The sequence below is a fragment of the Pongo abelii genome, chromosome 19 (genome assembly GCF_028885655.2).
Source record: "Pongo abelii isolate AG06213 chromosome 19, NHGRI_mPonAbe1-v2.0_pri, whole genome shotgun sequence".
NCBI classification, from domain to species: domain Eukaryota; kingdom Metazoa; phylum Chordata; class Mammalia; order Primates; family Hominidae; genus Pongo; species Pongo abelii.
The window spans coordinates 32,128,419-32,151,711 of NC_072004.2; the positions used below are offsets into that span (position 1 = coordinate 32,128,419).

The window sequence follows — 23,293 nt, forward strand, 5'->3', positions numbered from 1 at the left end:
ATTTTAAATTTTGTATTTTTTATGATGTCATTTGTCCCAACAGCCATCTGACATCAATAGCCCTGATTACTAAAAGTCTCAACGTTATAGAAATGTTCTCCTCCTTTTTGAAAACCATATTTATTTTCCCCCCACAACACAGCGCTATCTGCAAAGCCTTGAACTGATAACATAGCTCGGGGCTAACTCTGTCTTAGCAGAGTAGCAGCTGAAAAAAGAAGACAATTCTTAACAAACAGGGAGATCAGGAATGCTCACTTCTAAAAACATTATTTATTCAGGGCAAGTGGTATTTCTGACGTGCGAATGAAGCTTAAACTTCAGCTTTAATTTATAAGAATTAGGAAATGCAGATTAAATCTCTGATGCCATATTGTGAATTCAGTAAAAGTTGACTAAGCTACGACGCAAAGACAGATGTTAGCTATCCTACGCTTATTATTCTGGAAATTTAATGAAAATTAAACAAGAAGACTCACAGAGTATGAGAATTGTCCCCCCGTCTTTACAGTGTTGTTTTCAGCCTCTGTTGCCTGAAACATTGCAGAATAATTCAGATTTTTTTAACCCCACCTTTTTATTGAGCAAAACCAAAGTACTAAACTTATAAATGTGAAAAAGGATGTTGGGTTTAAAAAGAAAAAGCCTCAAGACATCGAGCCTGTTAGATATTTTAAATGTGAAGATTGAGAAGGAACGCACTGTTGCTAAACAGAATTACAGGATCATGGTCAATTTATAATCTTTTCCATATGGGATTTGAATGTTCTGATATTAGATACGATGTACGTACTTTATTTATATAGTACCTCCCGAGAAGAAAAAAAAATCAATATTGGTTTATACAGTATTTGGCGTGCTATTGACATATGCAGCGATGTATACGATGTCAGAGCTAGAAAATAGCTTAGATACGATTTGGATTCAGCGCCGGGCGGGTCCGCCCCCGCCAAGCCCCGCCCCATCCCCTCCCCCCGCCTCGCCTCATCCCGCCCCCTCCGCCCCCCGCCCCCTCCGCCCCCCGCCCCCCGCCCCCTGCCTCTCCGGCCCCCCCGCCCCGCCCCCTCCTCCCCGCCCCGCTCCCTCCTCGCCGCCCCGCCCCCTCTCCTCAACCCCGCCCAGCTCCGTCTAGTCCTCTCCGCCCCGCCCCGCCCCCGAGACCTGCGCTGCGCGCCTGGCCGGCGGGGCTGGCTGTTTGAGGACTGCGTGTGGAGCTCCATAGCCGGTGTCTGAAGTCGTCAGTTTACTGCTTGTAACGAACGTAGCGATCACTGGGAACCTGGAAGTAGAGACTCCTTTCTGCCGTCCCTCCGTCCCTCGGGCTGCTGCGAATCCCCCCGCCGGCCTCCAGGACTCCGTGCTGACAGAACGCCCGCACCGGTCCCGCCGCCCCAGGGCCCGCTCCGCGCCCGGCATAATGGGAGAAAAATCGCGATGGAAAGGCCCAGCCCCTCGCCATGCAGACGGGAAGCTTGGCCGCACGTGTGATCACCCTTACGCCCCTTGGAGTTTCACCCCCTCTTCGCGGGCTCCAACAGCCTGGGTCGGGGCCTCCTTGTCCTGTGTGTGCCTCTCGGCCGCAAGAACACAGTCCCGAGCCCCCGCGAGCCCGCAGGCCTCCCACCCGCCGTGCACAGGCTGCACTTCTGCGCCCCAGCGCTGCGCCTGCGGGACCATCTGGATCACTTTTCCATTCTGATGACGTCCTATACTTCGTGGCTGCAGGCTCCTCAAGCCCCAGGTCTGTGCAGAGAAGAGCAAAGCAGCAGATCCGTGCCACAGCTTTCTGGAACACCCATTTTACTACCAGATTTGGAAGGAACGAAGTTAAGTAATTTTCAAGGTAAGTAATTAAAATTTTACGATGAAAAGGCTAGAAACTCTTCTGCTGGTAATAACTGTCAGACATATCTGCCTGAAATGTCAGACTTTTTCTGAGAAAAAAACTGAAAACTTGTTTCCCATTATTTTAAATAGGAAAAATTATAGGGCACAGCAAGTCAATAGAAAAAAAACCTACCAATTTCCTAACTCACAATGAGGCAGTAGGTTTAAGTTGCACATAAGTTAGGATGTAAAATGCTTAAATGTTGCCACTTGGTCACCCACATTTGATATGGTTGTTAACATGCAGTTGCCTTGGATGCAGTAGCTATGGCTTGAGACCAGCAACATCCTTTTGCTGAACCTCCCTTTGTCACCTGAACCTCCCCTTTGTCAACACACCAAAGCTTTTTGAAGTGACTGTCATGATCCTGATGGTCTACCAGTTGTTTCTGGAAGCAACATGTGGCTTTTTCCAGCAAACTATTTAGTTTAAAATGCTGTAATTTTTGAAAGCTCAAACATTATGTCTACAACCATCAGCCAAAAAATTTGAGACAGGTTCTTGCTCTTTTGCCCAAACTGCACCACGAAAGGGGCTCCAGCGATCCACCTGCTTCAGCCTCCCCAGTAGCTGAGACCACAGGTGTGTGCCACCATGCCTGTTAATTTCTAAATTTTTTGTAGAAACTACATCTCCCCACTTTGCCCAGGCTGGTCTCGAACTTCTAGACTCAAGCAGTTTTCCTGCCTTGGCCTCCCAAAGTGCTGGAATTACAGGCATGAGTCACCAACCGCACCCAGCCTGAAAAATGATTTGTGAGATAAATAGCTGCTATACAGTTTAGATATTAAAAACTAAGATGTGTTCTTCCAGGAAAGTAATAATTTCGGATATATTCTGTGTCACATCCTGTATGATGAAATAGATGGCAAAAAAAATCCCATTTAATTTAAAGATGGAAGCTGTAACTTCAAGTAAATTTGGAGCTGAGGAGTCCTTTCGGGCTATGACCCCAGAATTCTGGGGTTCTCTGTACCGATTTTTTGCTAGTGTCCACACACAAGCATTCCTTAATGCTGTGCGTTAAACAAATAGACCTTCTTTAACCCCAGATTTCTCTCCATTTACCATCTGTTTCTCTGCTCCATGCAACTGCCTCACCTCATGTCCTCTCTTGCACCCACTCCTCTCTAGCTTTCCTCCAGGGTACTTTGCTGAAACGACTTTTATCTCAGTCATTTAGCTGCATTTGACACAGACGATACAATTGAGGAGTTCCACCCTTTCTTCTGGATTTTAGGGACCTTCCCTCCTGGATTCCCTCTCACCTTTATCTTCATCCTCCTGCTCCTCCTCCACCAGATCTCTAGTGATCCTCTCAGAATGATCCCACACAGTCTCATAGCTTTAAATACCATCCATCTGTTGATAACCACTAGGCTTGGGGCCTCTTCCCTGAGGGGAGCACCAAGAGTCATCCCTGACTCCTTTCCCTTCTCCCCCAACACCCATGCAACCACACAGCAAGTCCTGTGGCTCTTGAGTGCAACCAGCATCTTGATTCACCATCTCCATTTCCACAGCCAGTTTCAGTCACCTTCCTCTCCTACTGATCTACTGCCAAAAATCCTCCTACTGCCAAAGATCCTCCAACCTCCCTGCATCCTGTCTTGCCCTGCTACAGTCCAGCCTCCTCTCAAGCATCCAGAGTGATCTCTTGAAAATGTTAAAACATGATATAGGCATACCCCCAACCCTGTGTAAACTCTGCCACTGTCTACTCATTGCAGTGAATAAAAGCTCAGAGAACCTGGTGCCTGCCTCTTCAGCCTCATCTCCTACCCTTGCTTGTTCTTGCTTTGTGGGTCAGATTTTCTGGTCTCCAGAGGTGAATACAATTTTAACTGACAAATGCTAGATCACAGACTCTATCTACAGCATAAGGCATGGAAGGAAAAGTCTGAGAGAATGAAGGGCCAGAAAAGTTTGTTTAAAAAAAAAATAAAAAGCACAGGAAACTGGAAACATAACTAACCTGTATGTATATACTTAAAAGAACATGGTAACAAAATGAACTCTTTAGAAACTGAGCCAACAGACTTGCAAACAAATAGAAATACCTTTGGTCCTACTCTGAAAACAAAAAGAATCCTTAGTGAGTATACAAGAACAAAAATTGTACACATTTCTGGGTCATAATGCAATAAAACTAGAAATAATTGAAAGACAATTTAAAGATGTTCAGCTTCCTGAAAATGTTAAATTATCCTTTTAAACAAATTAATGCCTACATCAGGGTGCAAATCCAAAACACAAATACCTTGCCTATAAAAATATATTTTTGCAAACAACAGTGTATCGGGATGTAAGGAGAGAGCTCACTGACTCAGAAGCTCCCAGAGTGACCAGATGTGCTCATGGGAACTGGAGCACTGCCCTGGAGTCATTTGACATCACCTTATTACAAGTAGGAACAGCCATGCTGGGAGATGCTCAGATGCCAGTAATAAGTCAGAGGATTCCCTCCTGAACGGGACCTCCCAGTCCTCTTTGGCACAGGGTTCCAGGCGTGACCACAAATCCATCGGTGAGGGCTTTCAAGATCAACCTACCCTCAGGCAGTGGAGTGGAAACTGGCACTAGCAGCTACAGTGGAAAAAATGAATGGCCTCTAAGAATATGTCATCTGCCCCATGCAAAGACTCTGGATCCCAGAAGTCCTCCTGGTAAGGTCTCAGAGCCAGACAACTTCATTTCCTGTCACCTGGGCTGCTCTCCCTCTGACAGCTATGGAAATTGGTGAAGCACAGGAACATATTGGAAATGGCAATGATGTGCCATGCCAATGTGTGGAAGTGTACAAGTTAAGTAATATTTTAAAAACAGAACACACAAAAGTTTGCACAATCCGACCAAAGCTCTGTCATGTATGTTTCTAAACAAGTTTGGAAGAGAATTTGGAAATGGCTGAAATTTTTTTATAAAGCTCATGTTTTTAGTTTGTTTAAATGTAAAAGCATACACTTAGAAACAAGTTAGTATGTAAAAATTTTTAATCTTAGCTATCTGGAAGCTTCAAATACCTAGAATGAGGCATTTCCCAAAGGTCTCTGTAACTTGAATTTTACCGTAGTTTGAAAATTCTTGCCCAGCATAATGGCTAACACCTGTAATCACAGCACTTTGGGAGGTTAAGGTGGGCAGATCACTTGAGCTAGGAGTTAGAGACCAGCCTGGGCAACATGGTGAAACCCCATCTCTACAAAAAATTTAAAAATTAGCTGGGAGTGGTGGCACTGCCGATAGATACAGCTACTCAGGAGGCTGAGGTGGAAGGATCCTTGAGCCCGGGAGGTCTAGGCTGCAGTGAGCTGTGATTGCACCAGTGTACTTTAGCCTGGGCAATACTGCCAGACCCTGCCACCTCCCCTAAAAGAAAGAAAACTATTAGTTCATAGTGCAGCTGATGAAATAATATGCATCCACAAAGAAAGGGGCAATCATAATATGTATATAATTACTCAGTATTAAAATATTGTGTATAGTATTACATGTATTGAATACCTATAATGAATGGGGCACTGCTTTAAGCACTTTATACTCATTATCCCACAAGAATTCTCTCTCCAGCAGGTCTTAGTATATTCAATTTAAAGGCTAATTAGTAAGCAATGTATAGAATTGAATAAGAAACTACTTAAAACATAGAAGGCTCTCGAAAATACAATGTGGAATGAGTAATGCAAGTTACAGAGATACACAGCACATTTATAGAAAGTGTAAAAACTTACAAAGTTAAGCAGTATATTATTTAGGGAAACAATGTATTATTTAGAGATATTATTATGTAATAAAAGTATAATGAAAGTCAGGGAAATAATACTTTTTGTAAAGCTTCAGATGAATGATTGTCCCAGATGGGGTTACATTTCAGAAGGGCCAACCATGCAGACGGCTTCAAATGTAGTGGTGTAGGTGATGGGTACAATTATTTATTTTACTTTTATGTGAGTCTGTGTATGTGTGTGTGTGTGTGTAATTTTGTATGTATAAAATAGTTCGTAATAATTTTTTTTTTTGAGTTGGGATGTTTCTCTGTCTCCCAGGCTGGATTGCAGTAGCATCATCACGGCTCACTGCAGCCTTCACCTCTCAGGCTCAAATGATCCTCCCACGTCAGCCTCCTGAGTACCTAGGACTACAAGTGTGCACCACCATGCTTGGCTAAATTTTTTAAATCTCTTGTAGAGATCGGGTCTTACTCTATTGTCCAGGCTGGTCTTGAACTCCTGGCTTCAAACAATCCTCTTGCCTCAGCCTCCCCAAGTGCTGGTATTACAGAGTAAGTTGCTGTGCCCAGCCTAATTTTTTTTTATTTTTAAACAGCTTTATTGAGGAAAAATTCACATACCTTATGATCTGCTAGGGTTTAATATAATCACAGATATGTGCAACCAAAACCGTGGTTAAGTTTACAACATTTTTGTTAGTCCTGTACCTTTTAGCTATCACTCTGTTCCCCCCACCGCCTACCCCAGCTGTAAGAAACCACAAATCCAGTTTCTGTCTCAATAGATTTGTCTTCTCTGGGCATTTCATATAAATCGATCCATATAAGTGTTTTTTCATGTCTGGCTTCTTCACATTTGTCTCATTCCAGAAGATGTCTGAATTTTTCCACAACTGGGAACACTAAGCTGTGGGGTGAATTTTTGGTTCCCAAGTGAATGTGAATGAGGCAGAGTGGAAGGAGAGTTCTTTTACTGAGGGAACGGGAAAAGAACCAATGAAAGAAAGAGATCCAGCAGGAGGGGAGGGAGGAAGCAGGGTGGAGAGCTGCTTGAAGCAGATGAACAGAGCTCTGGGCCATGACAGCAGAATAGAAGGTGCAGTGCAGCGGGGTGCAGGTCCTGAGGGGGTGAGAGGGGGAATGTGGAAAACAGGTCATAAACTCTGAATTCCAGCTGCTGGAGCTGTGGGTCCCAGGGGCCTGGTTATCCCCTCACAGGCAGGAGCTGGAAAGTGGGGCTCTGCTCAGGTCCAGGAAGGAAGTGGGTGCACGGGTGGTGTGGACATGTGCATGGAAGCCCACAGTGCCCACAATGTGAGGTCAGAACTTCAGGGAGAACCTGCATTTGGGATCCAAGCTGGTTGGAAGTATTCTTTCATTCAGCAGCCTTCTCATTAAGTGCCTGCTGTGTGACAGACACTGCAGAGCACAGAGATGCAATCTTACCTGTCCCAGCCTTCCAGGCACTGGGGTGCCACACACTTTCAAACAACCAGCTCTCGTGTTTCATAGAGCAAGAACTCACTCACTACCACTGGGACAGCACTAAGCCATCCCTTCCAGGGACTTACCTGGAAGGCTGGGACATGGTTATTTTCCATCTCCCCATGGTTCATGGAACTGTATTCTGCATAGAATGGGCAAAGTGCAACTATCATTGATTAGTAATTGAAGAAACAAAGATTTTACCTTCATGTTTTTTACAAAATGCAATATCTGAGATGTAGCATTCTATATCTTTGGCTTCTTTAATGTTAGCTATACAGACAAAATAGAAAATGAAAAAGAATTTTCCAATATTAAATATTCCCATTGATGTCTGTATTAGTCTATTTTGTGTTGCTATAAAAGAATACCTGAGGCTGGGTAATTTATGAAGAAAAGAGATTTATTTGGCTTATGATTCTGCAGGCTGTACCAGCCTGGCACCACCATCTCTTTCTGGTGAGGACCCTAGGAAGCCTCCAATCATGATGGAAAGGGAAGTGGAGCAAGGAAGAAAGGAGGTGGGGTGCCACATGCTTTCCAACAACCAGCTCTCATGTTTCATAGAGCGAGAACTCACTACCACTGGGACAGCACCAAGCCCTTCCTGAAGGATCTGCCCTCAAAGACCCAAACACCTCTCACTAGGCCCCGCTTTCAACATTGGGAATCAAATTTCTTTCTTCTTTCTTTTTTTTTTTTTTTTTTTTTTGAGATGGTGTTTTGCTCTGTCGCCCAGGCTGGAGTGCAGTGGCATGATCTCAGCTCACTGCAAGCTCTGCCTCCTCAGTTCATGCCATTCTTCTGCCTCAGCCTGCTGAGTAGCTGGAACTACAGGTGCCCACCACCATGCCCGGCTAATTTTTTTGCATTTTCAGTAGAGACGGGGTCTCACCATGTTAACCAGGATGGTCTCGATCTCCTGACCTTGTGATCTGCCTGCCCCGGCCTCCCAAAGTGCTGGGATTACAGGCTTGCGCGACCACACCCGTCCCAGGCCCTGCTTTCAACATTGGGCATCAAATTTCTTTCTTCTGTTTTGTTAAAGAGATAATCTCACTCTGTCACCCAGGGTGGAGTGAAGTAGCACAGTTATAGCTCACTATAGAAGCCATGGCTGAGCTGAGCCGTAGCTTACTGTGGCATCCAACTCCTGGAGCTCCAGAGGTCCTCCCACCTCAGCCTCCTGAGTAGCTGGGATAACAGGCTCAATCCACCATGCCCAACTAAGTTTTTAATTTTTTGTAGAGACAGGGTCTCACTAGGTCAAATTTCAACATGAGATTTGGAGGGGACAAATACTCAAACTGTATCAATGTCAACAGGTTTTTTTTTTCCTCATAAAGAGTATCTATGTGTTAGGAACTTTAGATGTTTAAAAAGTGGTGGGGGGGAAGAAATATATAATAAGGGACACACACTTTATAATTTCCTCACATTTTAAATTACTCCAATAACTAATACATAGATGGATTTATGGGTCTGGAATTTTTTCAGTGAGACATTTGTTTATAATTAAAATGTGGATTTTATCTCCTTATTCCTTTTTAATTCAGTCCCAGGCCTGAGCCACCATCAAAACCTTCCTACATTGAAGCTGGGGTTTTTCCCTGAAAATGTTGCTTTTTAGGAAAAAAGGAGGCAGTTGCCTTGAGCCAGCTGACCTAGGCCGCCATGCCGCTCTCACAGAGGGGTGTTATTCAGTGGGAAGTTTTGCTCCCTGCATGGCACCGCAGCCCCTCAGCCATGAACTCAGCAAACACTGTCCAATTTTGCCCCCAGTAACAAGCACGGGGGAACATCACAGGCTAGTACCCAGTGTGAACTAAGTCTTGGGAACTTACTGGAATTGTTGGAAGATATGTCCCTTTTTAGTAATGCACATGGCTGTAAATATTAGGTACAATTTGATTTCAGACTCAATTCATCATGTGTTTTGGCTCAGCTGTGGCCTGCATATGGTGTTGCTGAAATAGAAATGAAAATGCTGGTGAGCCACAGAAAGAAAAATCCTGTGTTTTCTGAAAGCTTCAAACACCTTTGGCCTTGTTCCTTAATCACCTGGGAGGAAGAGAACCTACAAAAACTGGAAACGCAGTGGCCAGCAACCAGCCCTTGAGAGGCTTGCTGAGCTGTGAGGGTCTGGAGGAGGAAGAAGCTCTGCATTGTTTCTGCAGCCCCCGTGCAAAACAATGTTGAATTCCAGTGTGATATTGAAATGAATGTATTTTATTGTAATGTTAAATCTTAAATTTTTTATTAAGTCCTTTGTTCACAAATGGAAACAACAAAATGACAAATTATTTAAAATTTTCAGATTTTATAACCTTCCTGTCCTCTAGCAAAAAAAAGAAAGAAAGAAAGAAAGAAATTTGATTCCCAATGTTGAAAGTGGGGCCTAGTGAGAGGTGTTTGGGTCTTGGGGACAGATCCTTCAGGAATGGCTTGGTGCTGTCCCGGTGGTAGTGAGTGAGTTCTTGCTCTATGGAACATGAGAGCTGGTTGTTGTGAAAGCGCGTGGCACCCCATCTCCTTTCTTCCTTGCTCCACTTCCCCTTCCACCATGACTGGAGGTAGCCTGAGCTTCGGAAGGGAGGCAGTCCTTTAAGACAGCCGTGTCCAATATAAACAATATGAGCTATGCCTGCCTGTAGTTTTAAATTTTCTACTAGCCAGGTTAAGGAAACTAAAGAGAAACAGGTGGAAGTGATTTGTAATAATATAATTTATTTGACCCAATGTATCCAAAATATTTTAATGTGTGATCAGTGTAAAATTATTAATGAAACATTTTACATTTCTTTGTCCTAAATCTTTAAAACTCACTCCATATTTTACACTTCTAGCATATCTCAGTTCAAAGCAGCCAGATTCCAGATGTTCTGGAAGCTCTGACTCCCTGAACTCAGGAAGGTGAAGGGCCTGAACCCCACTTGTCTGCCAGGAGCGAGGGAGCTCCCCCTCCCTACCCACATCTCTTCCCAGTCCCAAAGGAAGAGAGAGTGCCCTGAGAGAGCAGGGGCTGCCAGCAGGAGGTGGCCACAGGTAGGCCACTGCTGCCCATCTGCTGCTTGGTGGGGCCATTCTCCCCTCCAGAGATCAGAGGACAGCGGGATCCCAGGAGGTGGGACCTGTCCACAGCCTTGACCTCCAGAGTTTAGATTTGGAGGGAATAGATTCCAGACAAACGCCTTACCTTGCTATTTGGCCTTTGCCCTAGTGGTCAGGCTGTCATCTATTTCCTCCTGTGTTGTGCGATACTGTGTGAGTTTTAAGCACATACACATCTACATGCATTTCTTTATAATTCAAGGGACCCAACTTCTAATAAGGGGAAAAGGAATTCAGTACCTAGACAGTCCCTATAGTGTGCCAGCTAACTTGTAGTCAGCATGTTGTTAATCCTGGCATCCTGTCAGCTCTGGGTGTGTTAGTTAGCTGTTACTGTGTAATGAGCCATCCCAAAACTTATTTAGCTCATGATTGAGCAAGTCAGCAATTTATGACAGGCTCCTGCCATAAATTACTTACTATACCTATAAAACCTGCCGTACCTTTATAAGGTATAGCAATCTTCATGTGTGTGTATGGGAGAAGGGGGTCAGCTGCTGGTGACCAGGAAGCTCTGCTGTTGAGAGTGAGTTGACTGTGGACTGGGCAACTTTGGTTCTCTTCCCCAAAGTGTTTCATCCTCTAGCAGGCTAACCTGGGCTTGTTGTCATGGAGATGGCAGGGTTCTGAAAGAAAAGGAAGAAGCATTCAAGACCTTTTGAGACTGGGCCCAAAACTGCCAGCTGGATCCAAGTCTTGGGAAACAGATTCTAACTCTGGATGGGAGCAGCTGTAAAAGCGCATTGCAAAGGGTGTAGACACAGGGAAGGTTGAAGAAACACGTATAAAGCACTCCACATGTTTGGAAATTCTTTTCATCCCATTTTGGTATTTGTAGGCTATTACTGGTCTTCAACACAGACTAAATCAAAATGCTGTGCCCAAAACAACCTCTTACTCTGAAAGCAAGTGATGTAAAGATAGATCTGCTGAAAAGACATTTCCTCCTGCTGCACTTTAGTCAAGCAGCTGAGCACATCTTGAAGCCGTCCTTTGATTTTAACAGGGCAGAGCTGTTTTCTAAGACTGCCCACCACCCCTCCCCACAAAGCTGAGATGCTGCAATGAGGCAAATCCCAGCAGCACACAAGGAAATCAGGCACAGCTAAGGTTCTCACCCCTGATGCACCTTATAATCACCTGGGTGGCAGGGGGCTTTTAAAATTCCCAAAACCCAAATTGCAACAGACCAGTGAAATCAGAATCCCTGGGGTAGGATCCAGACATCCTTGCTGTTTAAAGCTCTCCAACTGGTTACAATGTGTGGCCAGAATTGAGAACCACAGCGTGAAACCAACGTCTTTTGATGAACTAGTAGCAAATGGTTTCTCAAACGAATGTGAAGTCTTTGCTGCCGAGCTGTAGCCTTTCAGTCTTACTTGCGTTATTTACATTATTTACATACTATCTTTTGCAGGACTTGACCTCTGCTCCTCATTTTGTTTCTGATTCAACTCAATTTCACAAGTACTGAGTGCATACGATGTGCAGAACACCGTGCTAGTTATTGTGGCCTTGGTTTGGGGAGGAGTTTGCTGGGAAATAAAATCACATCATCAGAAATAAGAGTCTTGCTACTTACCAAATTGAGGCAAAAATGGGAAGACCTAGGGGGTCTCACCCAAGGGTTAGGACACTAATAGATACATCAGAATATTACAGTTCATCTGCTGATGCTGTGAGTGGAAGTGTCCCACTTTGAAACAAAAAATGCTGCTGTTACTCTGAGATATTAAGTTTTGTGTGCAAATACGTGATATTTAAATATTTTGTTGATATATAACATGCATGTAGAAATACATGCATAAAGCATTCACTTAAGCTCAATGTATATTATGACAAAATTGATACACGTGGGTAACCAAGAAATAGAAGCAGCCTCACTCATGTGGCCCACAAGCGCTTTCTCCCTCCCTCCTCTTCAAATGTACCAGTGTCTTAACAGCTGACATTACAGATCAGTTTTGTCTTTCTGTGCAAGTCTTTTCGTTACAGAAAAATTTAAATATATAAAAATTGAACAAAATTGTATAATAGAGCCATGATCCAGCTTCAACAGCTAATAATCATGTGCCATTTTTGTTTCTTCTGTACCACAGCCCTTTCCCTACTACCCTTCATTTTATTTTTTTTTTAGTTCTTTTTTGGTGAGGTAAGATACACATGCATTGAAAGGCACAAATCTTAATTGTACAGCTTTGAAAAATAAATACACCCATATAACCTTCACCTCTTTTCAGAATGGAATATTTCAATCATCCCCAGAAAACACCCTCATGCTCATTCCTAGGCAATTTTTAACTTCCCCAGAGGAAAGTACTGTCGTGGGGTTTTTTTAACCGTAAGTTCGTTTTACTTGAAATCATACAATATACATTTTTATGTCCAGCAGTCTCAGCATAATATTTGTGAAACACCTCCATAGTGTGTGTTTTAGTAGTTTGTTCCTTTGTATTGCTGAATAGTATTCTGTTGTATGAATGCACCATGGTTTGTTCATACGTTTCTCTGTTGATGAATATTGGGTTATTTCCTGTTTTGGGCTATCATAATAGTAAAGGTCTATGAACATTCTTTTACAAGTACTTTTTTGTATTGTTTTATTCCTTTATTAGCATTGAAGTGACACATTTTTTCATTTTTTAGCAGTTGCTCCAAGGATTACAATGTGCATCATTAACATTCTCACAGTCTAGAATTAATATTGTACTATTACAGTGAATGTAAAATAGAAAAACTTGCTACAGAATAGTGCCATTTATCTCCTATCCTTTGTGCTGTTGTTGCTGTAAATTTTACATCTGCATGGCATAAACCCCACAACACAGTGTTATATTTGCTTTAGTCATAGATCTTTAGATGAAATTAAGAGGAAAAAAAAGAAAAATATATAATAAATATTTGGAGGGAGATGTTTTGAGGCCACAGAAACATACTGTTTCTTCATCCAAAATTTTTGCATTCGTTGATGACTCTTTCCTGCAGTAATGATTACTGTGGTGTTCTAGTGGTAGTTTTCTGTTTGTGCTCCTTCAACATTTATTACTTGGAATTCTTCTGCAAGGAAGATTTGTCTTTCCTTCCTGATTTATTTAATGTTTTCTATATCAGTATGGACTTGTGGATATTTATTTTATATTCTTGGTTACAGTTTAGTGTTGTTATAGTTGTTTGCCACTCACATTGTTCCACCTTGAGTCATAGCTCTTCCAGGTTGGCTTCTTTTGACATGTCCCCACCGTTTTATGTTTTTTAAAAGCACTTTCTTATTTTCTGGCACTGCAAGTTGCTCTAGTCTCATCTCGTGTTTTTCATGGCAGGCCTAGAATTAGTCATTTCTCCAAGAAGCCTTGGTTTCTTTTATAGGAGAATGGTATTTAGAAACCAGGATCTGAGTACTGGGTGTGCTCATTAATACTGGGATATCACTGCTTCGAGGCCCTCTCAGCATAGTTTGGAAACACGTGAATGTTTCCAAACATGTATGCATGAATACAAACTCAGCATCTACCTATCTACATCTGTCCATCTAAACAGATACATTAAAATAGACATGGGTTCATACTGACATTCCTAAGTCCAGTCCAGCACCTTAGGGTTTATTCTAGCATTCTCCATTTGTTTATTTATAACTCTTTCATCTACAGAGAGAAACTGGGCTCTAATTTTCTAAAATATATTTGCTAACATGGAAAATCATTTCAGAATTGCTAACCCATATCCTGAAACAAATTTGCCAACCAGAATACAGTATGTTTGTGTGCAGTTCTTGAGTCTTACAGTATGCAGTCAAAACAGTATTTTCCAAGGTTACTTAGGTGAAGACTTTTTTCCCCCACATTCTTCAATATGGGTTAGTCAATATTTTTAATTCAGTAAAATTCATTTGTCACCAACTGCATTCCATCTGACCCACCCACCATCTTTGTTGATTTTTAAATTTATATAGAATAAAACTCATTCTTTGTAACATACAGTTTCATGAGTTTTGACAACTGTATGGAGTTATACATTCACGTTCACAGTAACAGAACTGTCTCATCACCTCTAAGATTCTCTATTCTTGACGCCTGTTTGTAGTTAACCCCTTCCCCAACTGCATTATTTGGCAACCACTAATCATTTTCTATCCCTGTAATACTACCTTTTCTAAAATATCATATAAATAGAATTATAGAACATATACAACACAGATGAATCAATTGGGTTGTTTGTTGTTGTTGAGTTGACAAGAATCGCTTGGCGATATATGTGAGAGTTTATTTTGGGGCTCTCTAGTCTATTCTGTTGGTCTATATGTCTGTCTTTATGCCAGCACCACATTGTTTTGATTTCTGTAGCTTTGTACTAAGTTTTGAAATCAGGAAGTATGAGTCCTCCAACATTGTTCTTTTTCAGGATTGTTTGGACTATTCTGGATCCTGAAATTTTATATGATTTTAGGATGAATTTTTCTGTTTTGCACAAGACATCATTGGGATTTTTACATTCTTGGTTTAGTTAATTCCTAAGTATTTTATTCTTTTTGATGCTATTGTAAATAGAATTTTCTTAATTTCCTTTTCAGATTATTCATTATTAGTATTTAGAAACACAGCTGATTTTTGTGCACTGATTTTGTATCCTACCATTCAGCTGAATTTGTTTATTCTAACAGGAGTGTGTGTGTGTGTGTGTGTGTGTGTGTGTGTGTGTAATCTTTAGGGTTTTCTACATCTAAGATCATATCATCTGCAAACAAATATAATTTTACCTCTTTCTTTTCAGTTTGGATGCCATTTGTTTCTTCTTCTTGCTTAATTGTTCTGGCTAGAACTTCCAAGCCATTTTGAATAGAAGTGTTGAAAGCAGGTCTCCTTGCTCTGTTCCTATCTTAGTAGAAAACCTGTCAGTTTTTCACCATTAAGTATGATGTTAGTGTGTGTTTTTCATATATGGTCTTTATTATATTGAGGTAGCTTCCATCCCCTCTGCATTTGCTGAGTGTTTTTTCATGGAAGGGTATTTAAATTTTGTCAGATGCTTTTTCTACATCTGTTGAGATAATCATGTGATTTACCACTCCATTCTCCTAATGCAGTGATGTTTGAATGTTCAACCATCCTTGCATTCCAGGAATAAATTATACTTGGTCATAGTGTATAATTATTTTAATATGCTTCTGAATTTAGTTTGTTGGTATTTTGTTGAGGATTTCTGCATTGATATGCATCAGGGAAGTGATACGTGTCTCTAGTTTTCTTGTCTACTTTTTTTCTGACTTTGGTATCAGGGTAATGCTGACCTCATAGAATGAGTTTAGAAATGTTCTCTGATTTTCAGTTTTTTAGAAGAGATGGATTAGTGTTATTTAAATGTTTGATAAGATTCACTAGTGAAGCCATCTGATTTAGGGCCTTTCTTTGTCAGAAAGTTTTTGATGACTGATTCAGTCTTCTTAGTAGTTATGGGGTCTATTCTAATTTTCTGTTTTCTCATGATTCAGTCCTAGTAGGTTTTGTATACCTAAGAACTTGTCTATTTTATCTAGACTGTCCTATTTCTTGGCAAACAGTTGTTTATAATACACCTCTTATAATTCTTTATTTCCGTAGAATTTGTAATAATGCCCCACTTTTATTTTTGGCTTTGAGTCTCTTTTTCTTAGTCAATCTAGCTAAAGTTTTGTCAGTTTTGTTCACCTTTTCAAAAACCAACTTTTGGTTTTGTTTATTTACTGATAAGGAGGGATTTATTTCTGTCATATACTGTTGGTTGTTTATATGCCTTATAGCTTTTTTGTTCTTCATTTCCTGCATACTGTATTCTTTTGTATTTAATTGATTTTTTGGTAATGAAATGTTTTAATTTCCTCATTTCCTTTTGTATATGTTCTATTGTGTGTGTGTGTGTGTGTGTGTGTTTGTGTACCACCATGAGATTACATTTAACTTGCAAGTTTATTCATTTTATTCAATTGTATAAACATACTGTAATTTATTTATCCATTCTGCCCTTGATGGTCCTTTAGATTTTTTTTAATTATTGGACTTTTTTTTAGAGCTGTTTTAGATTTACATGAAAAATGAGTGGAAAGTACAGGGAGTTCTCATATATCCAGTTTCCTGCCCACATGCCCTGTTGTTACCCTTACAGTCTTGCCTTGTGGTACATTTGTTACAGATGATGAACAATGTAGAAACATTATTATTAACTAAAATTCACTAGAAGTCACTCTTTGTGTTGTACCTTCTATAATTTTGAGAAATGTGTAATGACATGACATGTATCCATAATTAATGCAGCATGCAGAATAGTTTCACTGTCTTAAAATACCCCTTGTGCCTCAGCTAGTTGTTCCTTTTTTTCACCCTCCCCCTCCCACAACCCTGGCAACTACTGCTGTCTTTACTGTTTCCATAGTTTTGCCTTTTACAGAATATCATGTGGTTGGAATTCTATGGTATATAGCATTCAAGTGGGCTCCTTTTACTTACCAATATGCATCTAAGTTCCTGTGTGTCTTTTCATGGCTTGTTAGCTCAGTTTTAAATCAAGGAATAATAGTTCATTGTGTGAATCCACAACAGTTTATCCATTCACCTATTGAAAGGCATCTTGATTGCCTCCAAGTTTTAGCAGTTATGAATAAAGCTATCATAAACATTTACATGGAAGTTTTTGTGTGGATATAAGTTGTCAGCTTACATATGATAAGTGTATACTTAACTTTATAAGGAACTGCCAGGCCAGGCACAGTGACTCACACCTGTAATCCCAGCACTTTGGGAGGTTGAGGTGAAAGGATTGCTTGAGCCCAGGAGTTCATGACCAGCCTGGCCAATATAATGAGACCTCATCTCTAAAAAATAAATTTAAAAATGAACCACGTGTGGTGGTGCCTGTTGGTGTTAATATCATTGTTATGCAACCTGCTCTAGGAAATGACGATCCTGTGTTCTCTAAGATGAACCTAATGAGAACCACTCAAGTCAGTAGTCACAACCCATCATTAGCAGAAGCTCAGAAAATAAGATGTTAAATGCCTGGCCATTAAGTTTTCTTATCTTTATTTCTACAGAATCATCACCCCTGCCCCATAAACATGAAAGAAAAGACAAGAGAAGCACCCCAGAAGAGAAGGGGAGAAGTGCCCCAGAAAAAATCATCCAGTCTCTGAAGTTTGCCCAGGTGGGCACAGGCCAGCCAGCCTCTCCTCTGGTTGCCCAGCCAGCTACAGGCTGTCATTTAACCTTCCGCCCAGCATGCTTTTGAGTGTGCAGAAGTGCTGCATGCCCTCTTCTTTGAAAACCTGTTGAGCAAATGCCTCTGCATTTTATGCACCTTCAACTTCCACAGCCAAAGGCCCCCAAGACCAAACATGCTGTGCACACAGAGCAGCTCTTTGTGTCCCACTCCTGGCCGATCTCCTGCATCATCTCATTGAGCTTCATTGAACTCCACAGTCTGCATGCTCTGTGGAACTCAGGGTCTTCATTTTGCATGGAACTCAGGGTCTTCATTTTCCATGGAACTCAAAGTCTTCTTGCTCTGTGGAACTTGGAGTCTCCTGGCTCCATGGAACTCAGGGCCTTTGTGCTCCATGGAACTTGGGGTGTGTGTGATTCATGGAACTCAGAGTCCTTGTGCTCTGTGGTACTCAGAGCCTGCGTGCTCTGTGGAACTCGGGGTCTGCATGCTCCGTGGAAAGCACCAGGATGCACTTGATCCCCCACACCCACACACACATCCTTCATTTTATTCCTGGCCCTCACCTGTCCACCTTGTGAGGCTTCTTCACCCCCACTCTCCTTTGAGCTTGTGCCGGGTCTTTTGGACTGGCCTGAAGCATGGGTGTTGGTAGGAGGGAGTGGCTGAGGTCATGCCTTCAGGCAAATTCTGCTAGTGTGGCACCTGATGGAGCTGCCTGGGGAGGATGTTTCCTTGGAGGACGCGCCCTGGCAGCCACTGGCTTCTTATGGTGCCTGCACTGCTGCTGCTGCCATGGGGGCACCACAGGGCCACACTGGGGGCTGTTCTGGAATTGGTGGTTTTCATTTCCAGGTTAGGTAGGGACTGGCAGGCACCTTGGCTGTCCTTGTGGCTTCTGCCCTGACCCTGGTCCTCCCCAGGCTGCCGATTTTCCAGGCTGCTGCTCTTCCAGGAGGAATTGAAGGTGGGAATGGCTGAAACCTCAGCTTTGGATTCGCAGAGACTCTAGGCTGTGTCATGCAGAAAGGGAAAGGATTGCAGATGGTGGTGGCATCAGCTGAAGGCAGGGGATTCACTGTGATGCTGGAGCCGTTCACGCTGGGATGTTTGCATACAGCCCAGGTTCAATTCGGTGGCCCATCAGCGAGTCCTGGATTCAGTCTCACTCGCAAGCCATGGACAACATGAGCTCAATTTGCCAGGACTCTTGGGGTTAGGGAGAGCTCAGCGTCCGGGTGGCTCTGGTTCCTTCTCATGCTGAAATTCTGCCGGTGTTCCTCCATGGGGCCCTTGTGGGTTTTTCTGAGGTGCCCCTCTTGCTGGAGTCGAGGATGAGAAATGTTTTCAGTGGGTTTTCACCCTCCGCACATATGTAAGAGGTGTTGTGTTTCATTCCTGTCAGTATCCATTGCTGCAGCTTCCTGAAGTTGTGTCTGTTAAAAGGCAGGGACCCGGTGTCCAGGCTACAGAGGGTGACTCCAGGTTCCACAGCACCACTGTGGACCAGTGTGCCTATGACCTTAGGAGAATTCCCAGATAGCACAAGGGGGCTGCCCCAGAGGGTGTTCAGCTTGTTGCCAACAGTTACTGAAGCCAGAGTCTGCAACCTTGATGTTCAGGTCAAGCAGCCAGAAACTGTTCTGGCTTTAGGTCCCTGTGGACAATACCATTCTCTCCTTCCCAGGCTGCTGATGTCCTGGGTTGCTCCTCTTATGGTAGAAGCTCAAGATGGAATGGCTGGAGCTTGGCTGCCTCCGGTTAGAGCCTGGGCTCTGTATTGCAGACATCACCTGGCAGAATTCCTCATGGGCCCCTTTTGTCGTGAGTGTGACTGCTGGGGCCAGGGTTGTCGTGGGTAGTAAAGGTATTTACCAAGACAACTGTGAGTAAAGAAAGGCAAATTTATTACAGAAACTATGAAAATACATTGCAAGAATGCAACATGCAGCACAGCAGAGAAGGGGCTGTCTGCAAAGATAAAGGGCTGGAGGGAAGTTTTCTAAGGTTGTGCTGGACGGGGCTATGTGCCGGTGAGCTTGTGCTATATGCTAAGAATATGTTGGAATAATTTTAACTGCCAGGGCTTTCCTCTTCTGGTGCCTGAGGGAAATGCCCTGCTGCTTTTAGCTGTCTTGTAACCCACGCGCCTTTTCATTTCCGAAGTTGCAAGATAACGGCTGTGGTTTTTCACACAAAAGGGTTGCAGACTGGGTTAGGTCCATGTTCCGCCAACCTGGCTCTTTCCCAGTTTCAGTTAACTTAGTGGTTTACTAGAGCCCCACACCTTTCTGTTTCATATGGCCATGATCCAGGAGGTAATCCGTCACCTCCCCTCCACTAGAGTGCTCCATGGCCAGGGGTAATCCTCACTTCTCCTCTGCTGGAGTGCTCCATGGCCAGGGTTAATCCTCACCTCTCCTCCACTAGAGAGCTCCATGGCCAGGGGTAATCCTCACCTCTCCTCCACTAGAGTGCTCCATGGCCAGGCAGTGTTTCCTGCGTCCAGAGCACCTCAAACACTTTCAGTGTTGTGGCGACTCAGGGCCTTCACCATACAGACTTGGCAGCGTAGTCTAGAGGCTGGAGGGGCTCTGTGACTCCCATTAATGATGGTCACTGCCACGGTTTCCCCAAGCAGGATGTGCCGGGAGAACTGCTCCATGTTGGCTCAGCAGAATGTTATTATAGGTGGCTCAAAAAGAGAGGGAACAGGGCTTCTCTAGATTATTTCAGGGAACAGCTATTATTTGAATGTTAATTTAAGACTATTTTATCAATTAAAAATGTAAGGCCCAAGAAACTTCATTTAGGAAGAATGAATAAATTGAATGAATACTGTTAAACTTTATGCTTCTTTCAACAAATATTTTCTGCTCCTCTCTATGAGTCAGACATTGTGCTAGATACCATAACATAGAAACATAGTGTCAATCAAATATGGTGTGGGCACTGTATATCAAATTTAAAAATAAAATAAAAGTGCTATATAAGAAACCTCTCAGTGCCCTGGAGGCAGGGTCCAGAGACATATCCTGTGGATGACTGGGGCTGAGGTTTAAGGGATGAGCGTCGGTGATGAGACGGATGGGAGAGGGCACCTAGGAAAAGCGTCTTCAGGCAATTGTGGTTCAGTGAGCTGCAGCCGTCGCGGCAGGAGAGTGAGGAGCACGGCCTATCTGGTGATCTGCTGTGGTTATGTTCTGCAAACTTGCCTCCGGGTCCTAAAGTATTGCTTCTGGGGAAACACAGGGTAAGGTTCCTGCAAGCCTCTGGTTGCAATATTTTCAACTGCCAAGGCACCGTTCATGTTCCATGGCTTCATTTTCCAACATCCCTGTAAAACCAGCCAGTCCCATCAGTGTTGAAAACTGCTCTCCACATACCCTTTTCCCATAGAGTACTTCCTGACATACAGAGCTGCCGCTCCTGAAAAGCTAACACTTTCCATGCCATGCTACCTTTTGAAAGGTGCCAGCCAGGCAGCATTAGCTAAGGCCGCTTTTTGGCTCTCTTCACAACAGTGCTGCCCGCTGTGCTTTCATTGGTCATCATCTCATGAAGTCACAAATGTAGCTGCTTTTCCATGGTTTCGCCACACACCAGTGGTGTTAGTTTTGCACTTTCTGGAGCAGCCTCGTGTACAGGTTGGTGAAACTCCCCTTCCTCTTTCTGGATGCACTGTAGTGCTTGTCATTAGCGTTGAACTCACAATTTGCAGCACTAGAACCCACACCTGAACCAAGCTTGGCTAACAAGTGTTTTCTCTGTAAGGCACATCACAGCCTTCTTGCTCATTAGGACACTAGACAGCGCTTCAGCATTATGCTTAGAGGCCGTTTCAAACAGTGAAATCTCCAACAACAAGCTCAAAACTGCAAAAAAAGTGGTACTATATAGACCATGAGAAGACTGGTTTGCAGGTTGAGAGTAGGAACAAGAAGGCAGCATGGGGCCCTGCATGGCCTCTGCTGGGAGGCCGATGGCTCAGATTGTTGCCCTGCTCTGCACATGTTTTCCTGTGGCTGTGAAAGCAACACGAGTATTGATTTGGGGGTTAAAAGTACATTTTAACAAGCAGACAAGTTCACAATTATGAAATAGTGGCTAGTGAGGACCACCCCCATGCTGGAGCTGCAGACAGAGGCTGTTGTGAGTGCGAGGTTTTCTCCTATCCCGGGAGCTTCTGGTTGCCACCAGCACCTTGTAAGCCAGGGAGTGGTGTCACCTGTACTGTAGCAAAAGCACCTTTTCTCAATGTGAAGTATGGCTTGAAGAGAGGAAGGTGGAAGACTGGCTGGAAGATGGCTGTGTTAGGGGTGAAGCAAGGATGGAGGTGGATTGACCAAGCTGGGCCAGAGGTCCGAGGGGCTGATCCGAGAGCCCTGTGTGCCTGTGAGTCCTGGCAGAGTGGCTGTGCATGGTGACAGGGAGGAGGCATCCAGGACAGCACCCACGTTCCCGCCTGAGGCACATGAGGGTGGATGACAGGGTTCGGGGCCCTAGCCTTCAAGTCAGACACACCTGAGTTCAAATCCAGACTCCACCACTGACTGGCTGTGTAGCCTTAGACATGTTCCTTCATTTTCCTAAGCGTCCATTTTCTCATGTCCAATACATAGATTACTATGCCATAGGAAAATTAAATCACTCAGTGATTTTGAGGTTAAAATGAGTGCTGGTGCTTTTTATTGAAATAAAGAAAATGGGAAAAGAAGCAGCATTTGAGGTGTGAGGGAGGGGAATCTGGGCATGGGGAGTTGGATGTGCCTGTGAACATCCATGGACGAATGTCCAGCAGCCGTCTGATGTGCTTCCGGGATGCTGGGGCCAGGACGTGGGGCCGCAACATACAGACCTGGAAGTTACGAGCAGGCAGGCAGCTGCTGCAGCTGTGAAGACCAGGCAGTGCAGGATCAGAGGCCCAAGGGTAAAGCCTGGGGAATGCCAGCATTTAGGAAGAGGCCGCTGGAGATCAGGAAAGAGCAGCAGGAAAAGCAGGAGGGTGTGGAGGGATGGGAGGTGCAGGAGGAGGGTTTCCAAGAGGGAGGGGCAGGAGTCGGTGTTCTGCGGGCATGGACTGGTAGTCGTAGCACATTTGAACTGTAGGGACCTAAGACATCTTTTAGTCTAATCCCCTTATCTATCCTGAAGAAGAAATCATGATTCCAAGGTGATGTGAGTTGCTTGCTTTAGGTCACACTGATTTCACATTGGGATACCTCGATTTCTAATGAGTAATAAAATATTTAATAAATATTCTCGAATTTGGTATTGCTCCTATTCAGTCACACTGGATATTTTCCCAATTTGATGAAACTGAGATTTTAACAACTGTTAACCATTCCATGTACTAAGATGCTTATAGTCAAACTGTGCCTCTTAAACATATTTTTATTGTATATTTAATAAATTTTGCTATAAAAATAAGGTTAAAACAACTCATAACTCATCAAACTGCATTTTAATTTTGGTAAACACAAATTACACTGAGACAGGAGAGTTCCCTGGCCCCCCTCACAGGACGTGTGACAAGGTAGTGTGGCTCTCTGCCTATTCAAACCCCTTACAGGAGGGGGATCACGCACAGGGACAGGTGCAGGAGCCCAAGTGGGTGTGTGCTACAATGTGCTCTTTTAGCCTTGGCATCTTTGGATGGCTTGAGTGTTAACCAGCTCAGTGGACCCTCAGCCTTTCTGCAAAAGCAGAGGATCATTGTGACAGCTTTCTGTATCCCAAGCTCTTGTCCAGCATCCTGGAAGAATCAGGTCACACACAGACTTGAAGGATAAATGCAGGGATTTCTTTGAGGGGTAGAAGTGGCTCTTAGTAGGGATGGATGGGGAGCTGGAAGGGGGGATGGAGTGGGAAGATGATCTTCCCCTGGAGTT

General features: G+C 43.4%; 1 pseudogene; it reads left to right on the plus strand.

Annotated features, from left to right (window-relative positions):
- Nucleotides 1-1,404: 1,404 nt before the first annotated feature.
- Nucleotides 1,405-22,074, plus strand: LOC100450982 (putative uncharacterized protein LINC02693; annotated as a pseudogene).
- Nucleotides 22,075-23,293: the final 1,219 nt, after the last annotated feature.